Source organism: Felis catus, chromosome B3 (genome assembly GCF_018350175.1).
Source record: "Felis catus isolate Fca126 chromosome B3, F.catus_Fca126_mat1.0, whole genome shotgun sequence".
NCBI lineage: Eukaryota > Metazoa > Chordata > Mammalia > Carnivora > Felidae > Felis > Felis catus.
In genome coordinates, this window is record NC_058373.1 from 5,162,649 (window position 1) to 5,175,363 (window position 12,715).

The 12,715-nt window shown below is 48.2% G+C and overlaps 1 protein-coding gene and 1 long non-coding RNA gene across 15 annotated transcripts in view; one reads left to right on the plus strand and one right to left on the minus strand.

Annotated features, from left to right (window-relative positions):
- The window catches only part of CRTC3 (CREB regulated transcription coactivator 3), a 156,198-nt gene that overhangs the window by 36,630 nt on the left and 106,853 nt on the right, over positions 1-12,715 (plus strand). The window lies entirely within an intron of this gene.
- Positions 7,075-9,727, minus strand: LOC123385795. The gene is made up of 2 exons (XR_006598830.1): positions 9,151-9,727; positions 7,075-7,286 (listed from the first exon to the last, which is right to left on the minus strand). It is a non-coding gene; the product is annotated as an uncharacterized LOC123385795 (long non-coding RNA).

The following is a 12,715-nucleotide window of genomic DNA, read 5'->3' on the forward strand; positions in this document are numbered from 1 at the left end:
TTCACGCAAAGTGGAAGCATGCCATACCGAATAACTTCTACCTTAAAAACGAAACTTGAACATCTTGGGCATTTTTTCAGATTAGTACATAAAGATATATATTCTTTTCAACGGGTGTATCCCAAGCCTTTATATAGGTATCCCCCATTATTTACCTAACCAGTTTCTTAGTTTTTAATAAAGTTTATTTATTTATTTTTGAGAGAGAAAACATGTGCACAGGCAAGTAGAGGAGGGGCAGAAGAAGAGGGAGAGAGAGAGAAACCCAAGCAGACCCCGCGTTGTCAGCCCAGAGCCCGCTGCGGGCCTCAGACTCACCAACGCAAGATCATGACCTGAGCCGGCATCAGGAGTCAGAGGCTTAAACGACTGAGCCCCCCAGGTGTCCCCGAGACCAGTTTCTTATTGACACATTTAGACTGTATCCACCTTTTCGCTCTTAGGAAGGAACACTACAGTGAGCTTTCTTTTTTTTAATTTTTTTTTTTTTAACGTTTATTTATTTTTGAGACAGAGACAGAGCATGAACGGGGGAGGGGCAGAGAGAGAGGGAGACACAGAATCGGAAGCAGCCTCCAGGCTCTGAGCAGTCAGCACAGAGCCCCTGAGCAGTCAGCACAGAGCCCGACGTGGGGCTTGAACTCACGGACCACGAGATCGTGACCCGGGCTGAAGTCAGACGCTTAACCGACTGAGCCACCCAGGCGCCCCTGCAGTGAGCTTTCTTAAGAGTTATATGTCTCTTTGGGTATTTATATAAGGGTGTCTGTAGGATACATTCCTCAAAGTAAAATAGCTGGGGAAGGAGTGTTTGCACATTTAAAGTTGAGGTAGATGTTGTAAAAGTATTCCCTGTACAGATAACATTTTTTGCTCCCACCAATGTTACGAGAGCGTTTCTTCATAGCCTCTTCACCAGGGAACGTACCCATTTTTACGCTCGTAAGAAACACATGAGATTTGGGGCGCCTGGGTGGCGCAGTCGGTTAGGCGTCCGACTTCAGCCAGGTCACGTTCTCGCAGTCCGGGAGTTCGAGCCCCGCGTCGGGCTCTGGGCTGATGGCTCAGAGCCTGGAGCCTGTTTCCGATTCTGTGTCTCCCTCTCTCTCTGGCCCTCCCCCATTCATGCTCTGTCTCTCTCTGTCCCAAAAATAAATAAAACGTTGAAAAAAAAATTAAAAAAAAAAAAAGAAACACATGAGATTTATCGTCTTTACTATTTTGTTTTACATTTTTTAACATTTATTTTTGAGAGAGAGGAACAGAGTGCGCGTGGGGGAGGGGCAGAGAGTGAGGAGACCCAGAATCCGAAGCAGGCTCCAGGCTCCGAGCTGTCAGCATAGAGCCTCACATGGGCTCGAACCCACAAACCGTGCAATCATGACCTGAGCTGAAATTGGACGCTTAACCGACTGAGCCCTCAGGCGCCCCTCATTTTTACTGTTTTTAAGTGTACAATCCAGTAATGGTTAAGTATGTTCTATGGTTGTAGAGCGGATCTCCAGACTGCAGACTGTCATCTTGCAAAACAGACACTTTGTACTCGTTAAACAACCGCACAACCGCTCCCTGTTTACCCCTCCCCACCCCCACAGCCACCAATCTATTTGTTGCCTTTGAATTGGCCTCCTCCAGGTAACTCACAGAAGTGAAATTCTACAGCACTTGTCGTTCGGTGCCTGGCTTTCTTCACTTAGCACGTCCTCAAGGCCCATCCAGGTTGAAGCGTGTGACAGGAGGTCGTTCCTTTTGAAAGCTGAATAGTATTCCTTTGTACGTACGTGTCCCACCTTGTTTCTCTGTTCATCCATCCGTGAACGTCTGAGTTGCTTCCCCCTCTTGGTCTTTGTGACTGCTGCTCCCGTCAACCCAGGCATGCAAATAGCTCTTCAAAATCTTGCTTTTAGTTCTTCTGGATATAGACCCAGAAGCAGGAATGCCGGCTCATGTGAGGATTGTATTTTACATTTTTTGAGGAGTGACCGTGCTGTTTTCTGCACTACCTTTTATAGTCCCACCAACAGTGCAGAAGGGGTTGAATTTCTCTGTATCCTCACTAATACTCATTATTTTTCGGTGTGTTTTTATTTGGGGGGGGGAGGCGGGGGCGTCGGAGCCGTCCGAATGTGTGTGAGGCGCTCCCTCACGGTGGGTACCCGCTACGATTTGTAGTTCTTTAATTATCAGCGATGCTCCGCTTCCTTCCATGTGCTTGTTGGCCATGTGAGTATCGTCTTTAAGGAAATGTCTGTTGCCTGTTCAAGCTGTATCCATCTTTTCAGTCTTTGTCAGCCTCATGGGTAAAAAATGGTATCTTGTTTTATTTGGCATTTCCTTGATTATGAGTGAAATTTATTCATTTATTCAGCAAATAATATCGAGTGGCCCCCCCTGTGTGTCCGGCACTGTTCTAAGGACGTAACACAAGAGCCAGGTTGGCTGTCTCTTTGTTTCTTTGGCCGTTTGTATTTCCTGTTCTGTAGGCTGTGTTTTTAAGTCTTTGCCTATTTTTCTGTTGAGTACTTTATTTTTTTATCAGCTTCTAAAAACTCTTTGTTATGTATTAAGGAAATCGGCTCTTTGTGTATTAGTTTTCTATTACTTTGTAACACATTACCAGAAAATAAAAATTGCCTTTTATGGGGCGCCTGGGTGGGGGGGCTCAGTCAGTTAAGCATCTGACTTCAGCTCAGGTCATGATCTCACCATTTGTGGGTTCGAGTCCCGCGTCGGTCTCTGTGCTGACAGCTCAGAGCCTGGAGCCTGCTTCCGATTCTGTGTCTCCCTCTCTCTCTGCCCCTCCCGTACTCATTCTCTGTCTCCCTCTGTCTCAAAAATAAATAAAAACATTAAAAAAATTTTTTTTAAATTGCCTTTTATTATCTGACAGTTTCTGTAGGTCAGAAGTCTGGTTACAGCTTATTTGGACTTTCTGCTTTTGGGTCTCCCCAGGCTGCAATGCAGATGCTCACTGGGGCTGTGGTCTTATCAGAGGCCGATCGGGGAGTGTGCTTCCGTACTCCTTCAGGTGGTTGGCAGAATTCATTTCCTTGTGGTTGCAAGACAATAGCATCACTTTAAAAAAGGTTTTTTTAAGTTTATTTATTTTTGAGAGAGAGAGAGAGGGGAGGAGGAGCAGAGAGAGAGGGAGACGGAGGATCTGAAGCCGGCTCTGTGCTGACAGCAGAGAGCCCAGTGCGGGGCTCACACTCATGAACCGTCAGATCATGACCTGGGCCAAAGTCAGACACTTAACCAACTGCACCACCCAGGTGCTGTGCTCATATTTTGTTTCAATGCTATTTTTACTTTGGAGTTAATTTTGATGTGAGATTTGAGACAGAGGTCCCCCGTCTTTTCCTCTATGATTAGTCTCTTGCCTCAGTTCTTGAATAACTTATTCTTACATGGTTCTTCCTGTTTTCTTGCTTTGTTCCACTGATATGGCTCCTTATTCCTCCTCCATTCCACATCAGTATAGTTACTGTGGCTTTATAATATGGTTTTAATTTTAATATTTTTTAATAGATATATTCATAGGGTGTAAGATTAAAGATGATCGAAAGAGTGTGCAAGAAAAATAGTCCTTCTATCTCTTTTCTAGACAGTTCATTCCCCAAAGGCGGTCAGTGTTGTCATGTCTGTTTATTCTTGCAGGGATATTTTTAGACATCAGCAAATGTGAATGCGTAATCCACTTTATCCCACCCTTTTACCCAGAAGGTAGCTAACCTACACATTTCTGTACCTTGCTTTGTTCAGCTAATATGTCTTGGAGAGCTTTCCATATCAGTTCACAAAGGACATCCTTATTCTTATTATTTTTTTTAATACTCTTGTTTATGGATCTGTTTATGGGTCTACCGTAATTTCTTCTACTAGTTCCCTAATTATAAACATTTAAGTTATTTACATACTTTTTTTTTTAACGTTTATTTATTTTTGAGACAGAGAGAGACAGAGCATGAACGGGGGAGGGTCAGAGAGAGGGAGACATAGAATCTGAAACAGGCTCCAGGCTCTGAGCGGTCAGCACAGAGCCTGACGCGGGGCTTGATCTCACTGACCGCGAGATCATGACCTGAGCCGAAGTCGGCCACTCAACCGACTGAGCCACCCAGGCACCCCATTTACATACTTTTATCAAATATATACACTGTGTTTCAGTGAACAACTTAAATTTTTTTTTTAATATTTTTTGAGAGAGAGAGAGAGACTGTGAGCAGGGAAGGGGCAGAGAGAGAGGGACACACAGAATCCGAAGCAGGCTCCAGGCTCCGAGCTGTCAGCACAGAGACTGATACGGGGCTTGAGCCCATGAACCGTGAGATCATGGCCTGAGCCGAAGTCGGACGATTAACCGACCGAGCCACCCAGGCGCCCAGAATCTCACTGTTTTAACTGATTTTTGCAGCTTTATGTTACATTTAAAAAAAAAAAAACAAAAACCTGGTAGGGTTAACTCACTCTCATGCTTTTTTTCAATGATTTTTTTTTTTTTTTTTCCGGGCTATTCTTGCATGTTTATTTTTCCGGGTGAACTTTAAAATCAACTTGCTGGGATCTTTTTTTAAAAAAAATCCTGTCATTAAGGGGTTTTTACGCAGCCGAATAATTTGATCAGGTTCGTATTGTAGGAAGATTACTCTGACAGCCGGGTGGAAAACTGGCTTGGAGGAACCAAGATTAGAGACAACAAGCCCAAGTGCAAGGTTGTTGCAGGAATCCTGACCGACTGACCGAGTGGAGGGACAGGGCATTGAGGAGAGTGGTGGGCTTGGAGGCGTCGAGAAGGCCGGAGTGGCCGGACTCGGAGATGCCCGGGATGGGAAGGTTTGGGGGAGGTGGGGGGAGGATGAGCCCAGGCGTCGTCCTGGGTCAGACAGCTGGGTGGTGCCATTTCCAGAGATTCAAAACAGATGAAATAGGGCTGGTTTGGGAGGAAGATGACGAATTGACCTCTAAACATGTTGAGTTCGAGGCGCCTGTCCCCGGGGCTGTGGAATACACACTTCCGAAGCCGTGCAGAGTGCTCTGGGCCAGAGAGGCAGAGCTGTAGGACAGCCGTGAAGAGTCCCCAGCGCCTGGACGATGGTCAGGAAACTGCAGAGAAACTGCCAGAGAGCCAGGAGGAGTCCCAGGGAGCCCGAAGGATGCTTTTAAAAGAGAGTAAATTGTCACTAATTTCAGACGCCACTGAGAGGTTGAGTAGCTTAGGAGCTGAACGTCTAGTTGGATTTAGCAACAAGGAAAGCCCACGGATATGTGGGGAAGAGGAATGTCAGCGGAGTTGGGGCTGCGGGGTGAGTGGGAGTTGAGGAAGTCCTGGGGGTGACCCCTTCATCTTGAAGCTTGGCTGCAGAGAGGAGACACGGGCGGGCGAGCCAGTAGAGGGGCGGAGGGGTGGCATCCTCTCTGAGGACCAGGTAACACTGAGATGGTTGTAAGGACCGAGGGAAATCGGCCAACAAGAGTGGTCTAAGAGAGAGTGATCCCGGTACAGCGTTGGAGTATGTTCTCTGACAGTTTTGACTTTTAATTTTGTGGGGTTTTCTAACATTTTTGTTTGGCTCCTGTTCTTACATTTTTAGAGTGTAGACAAAGAGCTCAGAAATAGGAATCAGGTTTAGAAATGTAATTGGAGGGGGGGGCACCCGGGTGGCTCAGGTCGGTCTGTGAGTTCGAGCCCCGCGTCGGGCTCTGTGCTGACAGCTCAGAGCCTGGGGCCTGCTTCGGATTCTGTGTCTCCCTCTCTCTCTGCCCCTCCCCTCCTCACACTCTTTCTCTCCGTCTCTCAAAAGTAAATAAGCATTAAAAAAAAATGTAAGTGGAGATTAAATTTAAAAGCGAAGTACAGAAAAGTGTACAAGTATGCCACCATTTATGTAAAAGAGGAGCAGAGTGATATGTATTCCTATTCGCTCTGCGTGCGTAATCCGTATTTGGAAGGAGTCACAGGAAACTAATCAAGTTACCCATTGGGCAGTGGGAACTGGATAGAAAGGCATCTTCACTGTTCATCTTCATATTTCTTATTTAAGAATGTGAACATATTACTTAAGTCATTTCATCTAAGCTGGTTGGTTTCTTTAAAAACAACGGTTCTGGCAGAGCCTGAATTTTTAGTGAGTGATGGCTCTAATTGCCTGTGATTCAACTGTTCGTCCACATCCGCAAACCACTAAGAAGCAAACTCGTGCTTTGTGCTGTGAGGTGTGGATCTTTGCTCTTTCTCCACTCTTCCCCACAGGAAACCAGCACCCTTGGGGAAGTGGACAGTCCCGGCCCTTGGGTCAGGAAACAGGACTATGGCCTGTCACCGCCTGGCCCTCTCAGCCACAGCTTGACCAAATGCACTATTAAGGTCTTGCGCCCAATTCCACCGTGGGCAGCAGGGAGCAGCTCTCCTAGAATTCAATCAATTCTGACACTGCCTACCTGGAGGCAGCATCAGATCCCACAAGATAGGGGCTCATTCCCACCGGACCGCCCCCCTCCCCCCCTCCCCTGCACACCCTTCAGACGCCAGCTACAGGTTCGGGTCCCCAAGTTACCTACAACTTCTGTCCAACTTGGCCACCAGTCAGAGGTTCTTAGGACCTCCTCCCTCTTTGGATTCAGTTAACTTGCTAGAGCGGCTCCCAGAACTCAGAGAAACGGTACTTACGCTTGCCGGCTTATTGTAAAAGGGTATGGTAAAAGATACAGATGAACGTCCAGAGGGAAGAGAGGCACAGGGCCAGGTGTGTGGGAAGGGGCACCTTCTCAGAGCGCTTCACTCTCCCCAGGTCTCCGTGTATTGAGCCCCATCCTTTGGGGTGTGTACGGCAGGTTCCTTACTAGGTACGATTGATTAAATCATTGGCCGCCCGTGACTGATTCGACCCCCAGTCCCTCTCCGCTCCAGGGAGATGTGGGAGAGCGCTGAAATTTCCAGCCTTGTAACCAACCACCTGGTTGATTCTCCGGACAACCAGCCCTCACCCTCGGGTGTGTTCCAGAAGTCACCTAATTAACATAATAAAAGACACCTTTGTTGCTCTCATCAGTTAGGAAATTCCAGGGAGCTCTGTGTCAGGAACAGGGATGAAGACCAAATATTTATTATAAATCACAATATCGGTTATAAACCTGGCTGGTAGGGAGAGGAAAGGAGAAAGGGGGTCAGTCATTATCCTCATTATGCTGATACAGGCAAAAGTCTCACGCTGGCTCTCCCCCTTCCCAGCCCTGGCACATCCAGGGACAGTCCTGTGACTCTCCATCTCTCGGTGATCATTCTAAAACTATTCCAGGAGAAATGAAAACAGAATTTTTAACGAGATATCTGCACCCCCCCCCCATGTTAATTGCAACATTATTCGCAATAGCCACGATGTGAACACAGCCCTAATGCCCATTCACAGATGGATAAAAAGATGTGGTCCATATGCATAATAGAATATCGTTATGCTAAGTGGCATAAGTCAGAGAAAAACAAGTACATACTATACCACTTCTATGTGGAATCTAAAATAATTAAACTTGTGAAAAACAGTTAAATGGTGGTGCCCAGGGGCTGGGCGTGGGGAGGTAAGAGTGATGGTGTTTAAGCCTGTGAGCTGTGACAAGTGGTACATAAGCCATGGAGCTATACCTGCAGCATAATGAAGGTTGACAATATTATACTGCAGTTATTATTAATATGACAGATACCGCCATAGCAGCCGTCATGTTACAATGTATAAAATGTATCAAAGTAACACGCTGTACGCTTTAAACTTACACAACGTTAGGTATCACATTTATTCAATAAAAAAATAAAAAGTAAGCGTAGAAAGAAAAGAAAGTCTTACCTGGAACTCCAAAAATTTTCAAAAGATCTCAGAAAACTTCCCAAGAACAAACAAATAAAATACACAGAAAATGGAAGAAGAAAAAAAAAACCTGTAGCTCTGCTGAGTACATTTCATTCTGGTTTTATAGCAAATATCTGAATTAGTGCACTGGTTAAACATATTTTACTTTAATCTCTAGTTTTATAGCCCATGCTGATTGCACACCCCCCACTATAAAACATCAGATGAAATACAAAAAAAAAAAAATCTCAAAATGTTGAACCCCCACAGAAATAACCAAGTTCAATGCTAGTTTTCCTTATCCACTTTTTAGGGTACCAGATACCGAAGGATATGTTTATTTATTTATTTTTAATGTTTATTTTTGAGAGAGAGAGAGAGAGAGAGAGAGAGAGAGAGAGAGAGTGAGTGGGGGAGGGGCAGAGAGAGGAAGACCCAGAATCTGAAGCAGGCTCTAGGCTCCGAGCTGTGAGCCCAGAGCCCGACGCGGGGCTCGAACCCACGAACCGAGAGATTATGACCTGAGCTGAAGTCGGACACTCGACTGAGCCACCCAGGCGCCCCACCAAGGGATACGTTTAGTTAGGGCTGGGTTAATGGTGCCTAATCTGAGTCAGTGGACCCCACACCGGATCGAACCATTAGCTTTATTAGCTTCACGGCTGGCCACTCAGTAGCTCCCCAGGCTCCCTTGGGTTGGGCTCTGGGAACAAAATGGGACGACCATCCCGCCTCTTCCCAGAAGTGAGGCCATCTGAGCCTGCATGGGCAGGGCCAACCTGGCTGGGGCCTCCAGTCCCAGGCCAGCGCTGGAGGAAGGCCCACCTTCCCTGTAGGGGACAGACCCTGTGCGCTAAGGTTGGAAGCTGTGGGCTGTGGGTGCTGCCGCAGGCGGGGAGCGCTGGGCCCTGTCCAGAGCCGGGGAGAGCGCCTCTCAGCAGGTCAGGTCCCGGCAGTGGGGGGTTTCCCTCCCCTGTCTGTAGGCAGAGGCGGGCAGTTGCACAGAGGAAAAGCCTTCCTTTTACGAGCCCTGCCAAGCTTTCTGTTCGGTTGACAAAGGGAACGCCAAACCAAGTTAACTCAGTGTCTCCCAACAAGCCGCCCAACTCACTTGCGGTTCTAACTCACATTAAGTGAAGAACTTGCCCGCCACCCCCACCCCGGATGTTCTCTTCCACTTTAGTGGCTTGCTTCCTCCTGGAGAAGAAAACAGCCCTATGATGATGAATGTTTGGAAGCCTCTCCTCTGGGCTGATTCCCTGCAGAGAGTCCCCCAGGGACGGTTCGCAGCTCAGCCTACGGGGAAACATACCAGAGCCCCGCGGCCTGAGCAGGGAGTGGCTGGCCTGGGAAAGTGGGGGTGCCAGACTTCTGAGGGGCCGGTAGTGGCTGCGGCTGACCTTCCCCGGTGCCCCTAACTCTTGTGACTGAGAGTGCGGACGGACGGACGGACGGACGGACGGACAGGACACTGCGGGTGCCTCTTCGTGAACAAGTGCCCAGATGAGGAAAAGTACCCTGTGCTCTTTGAAATCGAAAACAGGATGTCTTTTTTTTTTTTAATCCGTATGCTTTATTTAGAATTGCCATGTGCTGTTAGAGCTAACTAAATATACCAGATTGTTTTATTCCCCCCCATTTTCTCATGATACTTTTCTAGTTCCTTTGTGAAATTATAGACCTATTTTGTCTTTTTAAAGTCATGTAAAAACAGTATTTTAGTAGTAATTTTTGCTGGCTGCGTGGTCGAAAACGTAGCCTCTTGCATGTATAGAAGCTCTTGGAGGTAAAGGTAAAAAAGGCACCCTTAATGTATGACGGGGCCACAATATCAACTTTTAAAAAAATTGAACTTTTAATTTGGAAGTTTTAAATGTACCCAAAGTAGGAAATAGAGTCGTGAAGCCCCCCCTCCCCCCCGTGTGTATACTCGTCACCACTTTCATCGTTCTGTCCAGTTTCACGGAGATACAGCTGACATGTCACATTACAGTAATTTCAGTGTACAACGTCATTAGCTGTCCATATACGTTGCGAAACGGTTGCCACGGTAAGTTTAGTAAACATCCATCACTTCACAGTTACATTGTTTTTTTCTAGTGAAGACACCTTTAGAGATCTCTCGCAGCAACTTTCAGATGTGCAACATTTCCCTGGCCTACTTATCCTAAAACTGGAAGTCTGTACCTTGTGACCACCTTTACCCATTTCCCCCACGTCCCATCCTCTAATAATTTCCAACATTTTGTCAACTTTGTTTTATTTATACCCGCCCCCCCCGACACACACACACTTTTTTTTTTTTTTTTAATTCCAAATAACAGATTTCTTCTAGGCTCAGGGATGTGTCTCACCAGGTTCAGTCACAGTGGGGTGTGTGGTGTGGCTCAGGGCGCAGCTGACTGAAGGGGGAGGGGAGGAGGGTGGTGGGGAGGGGCAGGTAACGGTCTACTTGTCACCTCCCTTCCCTGAGGCAGAAAGAGGCCCCAGATGGGCTGCAGCTAGGCTCAGGCACCTTGACCCCTTTCCTGCTTGATCTGAAGCACCCACCTGACCAGTCTGGCCGCCGAGGACCCCTGTGGCCTCCCTCTGCGGGCCAGCTGCTCTGTCTCCATGTAACCTGCCTCTAGGCCGGCCTCCTTTGCCCCGTCCCTGCTCACGTCTTAGCTCGCAGAAATAATTCTTCGTATCGTTGTTGTCCTCAGAAGAGGCAAACCCGCTTTTTCTGGAGGAAATAAATGGGCAGACCCAGTTTACCCAGAACTTCCCTCTTGGGTCGTGATCACATCAGCGGCAGAGTTCAAGGTCAGACTGCACTCAACAGAAGCCCTCCCCCCACCCCCATCTCCACCAAACACGCCACACCAGGCAGGAGGGTGGGGTGGGAACGGGCAGTGTAAGACCTCTCCCTTTGTGGGGGCTGGTGGGGCATTTCCTGGAGAGGTAGGAAGGTGCCTTTAGAGGCTTGGCATCTGGTTAGCCCTTGCCATGCCCGTGCTCATCCCTGAGGGTCTGAGGGAGGCGGGGGGGATGCTTCACCCTATTCCGGAAGATTGTAGCCATCTACAAAAGCAGAAAGGACAGAGTAACAGGCTCCCGTACAGCTGTCACCAGTTTCTGTAACTTTCAACATTCTGTCACTGAAACTTTCTGATCGTGCACCCTAGCAGTAAGAGTGTTGTAGCCCCAGTCTGGGTGTCTTTGTTTGTTTGTGAGTTACATACACATACACACGTTCGCAGAAAGCAGAGCGGAAACAGCTTCCAGTGTCTTCTCTCTCCCCTGTGCACATCCTCTATACCCCACCCCCACCCCCCACCGAGAGGCACACACTCTGGTCTGGAGCCCAGTTATTTGGAAACATAATGACAAACAGAGCAGACATGTATTGGACCCCACTGTCACGGACACTGGGAACTGAGAGGGAAGACGCTGGGGCGGGGTGGGGGGGGACGGCAGGATGACGGGGCTCAGTGCATCTGTGGGACGTCATTCCCCCCTCTCCAGATGAGGCGCGTGCGCAGCCGGGCCAGGACCCTGACCCATCTGTCCCTTCCTGAGCAGGAGCCCCCAGCGCGAGCCCCGGGCTCCACACTCTGGGTGTGTTCTAGGCTTTGCTGTTTATTTTGCCTGCGGTCACTTTGGTTGGTTTCCTTTTCTGTGTGTGTTTGGACCTTTGCTGCCTTAAAAAAGGGTTTTGTCTCTGTCGTTTTTTTTTAGAGTAATCCTTTAGCTTAGTTTATCTTCATAATTTCACTCCCCTTTTACCTTTCACTTCACAATAAGGACGAGGAAGGGGCCACACGAGGGCCTCAGGTACAGCGGCAGGTCAGGCGTCCAGCTCTGCCCCCTCGTAGCTTCCTTTCCCCTGCGCCGCGGGGTTCACTTCTTCCTTTGGAGATTGGATCCCAAATTTGTGTGGTCAGAAAAGGCACAGTCTCCATGTTACAAAACAAACACACACCAAAAAAACCCCAACCGTGATTCAGGGGCTCTGAGGGTCAAATGACCCTTCCAGACTGGATAAGACCAGCCCGAAGACGGTGCAGAGCTGGCCGACTGCTGAAGTGACCGTGTTCCCAGAAGCTAGGACCTTCACAGCTTGGTGGACTCGGGACCTCGGCCTCTGGCACGTTTCTAAGCGTCAGCTCCTGCCCGTCACCACAGAGGGCGAAGGAAGGCGGTGGGGGCTGCTGTGAGGCAGGGCGAGCGCAGGTCTGACCCTGCAGGTTTGTAAACCATTTTGATTTGCTCTTTAAGGAGTGTGGGGTTTTTTGTGTTTTTGTGTTGTTTTGGGGTTTTTTTGTTTGTTTTTTGGGTTTGTTTGGTTGGTTGGTTTTTTGATGGTGATATAATAGAGTCTCTAATCCAGCTATGAAATGCTTTTTATTCTCTTCAGCTTATAAGGTAGAATGAAAACGTTCCATTTAACCCCAAGGCAGTGAATTCATAGCCTCTTCTCTGTTGTGGGCAGGCCTTCAGGGCTCCCTCTCCTCCTCCTGAGAACCAAGGGGGATGCGGGCTCCACTTGTCCCCAGCTGGGTTCCCAGGAGAGGCACGGTTGTCCTTTTGAAAAGAAGAGGCCGGTCACGTCTTCCATTAACGGCATCGAAAAGCCCCGCCAGCCCAAGGAACCTGCCTCACCCCCACACTCCCCAAGTCTCCACTCTTCCCAGGGCAGCAGTCTGTTCAGGCCCAGGGGCCAGTCTTACGTGCGTTTACCACGAAGCGATGTGAACTCACAGACGGAGGAATTTAGAAGGACTAAGGAAGCATTTCATCCTATCGGAGGAAGCTGTGGGATGGGCGGTAGAGAGCCTTGGGGCTTTCAGCTAACCTCTTAGCCCACGGGAAGTTAGACACCTGCCCCAAACACC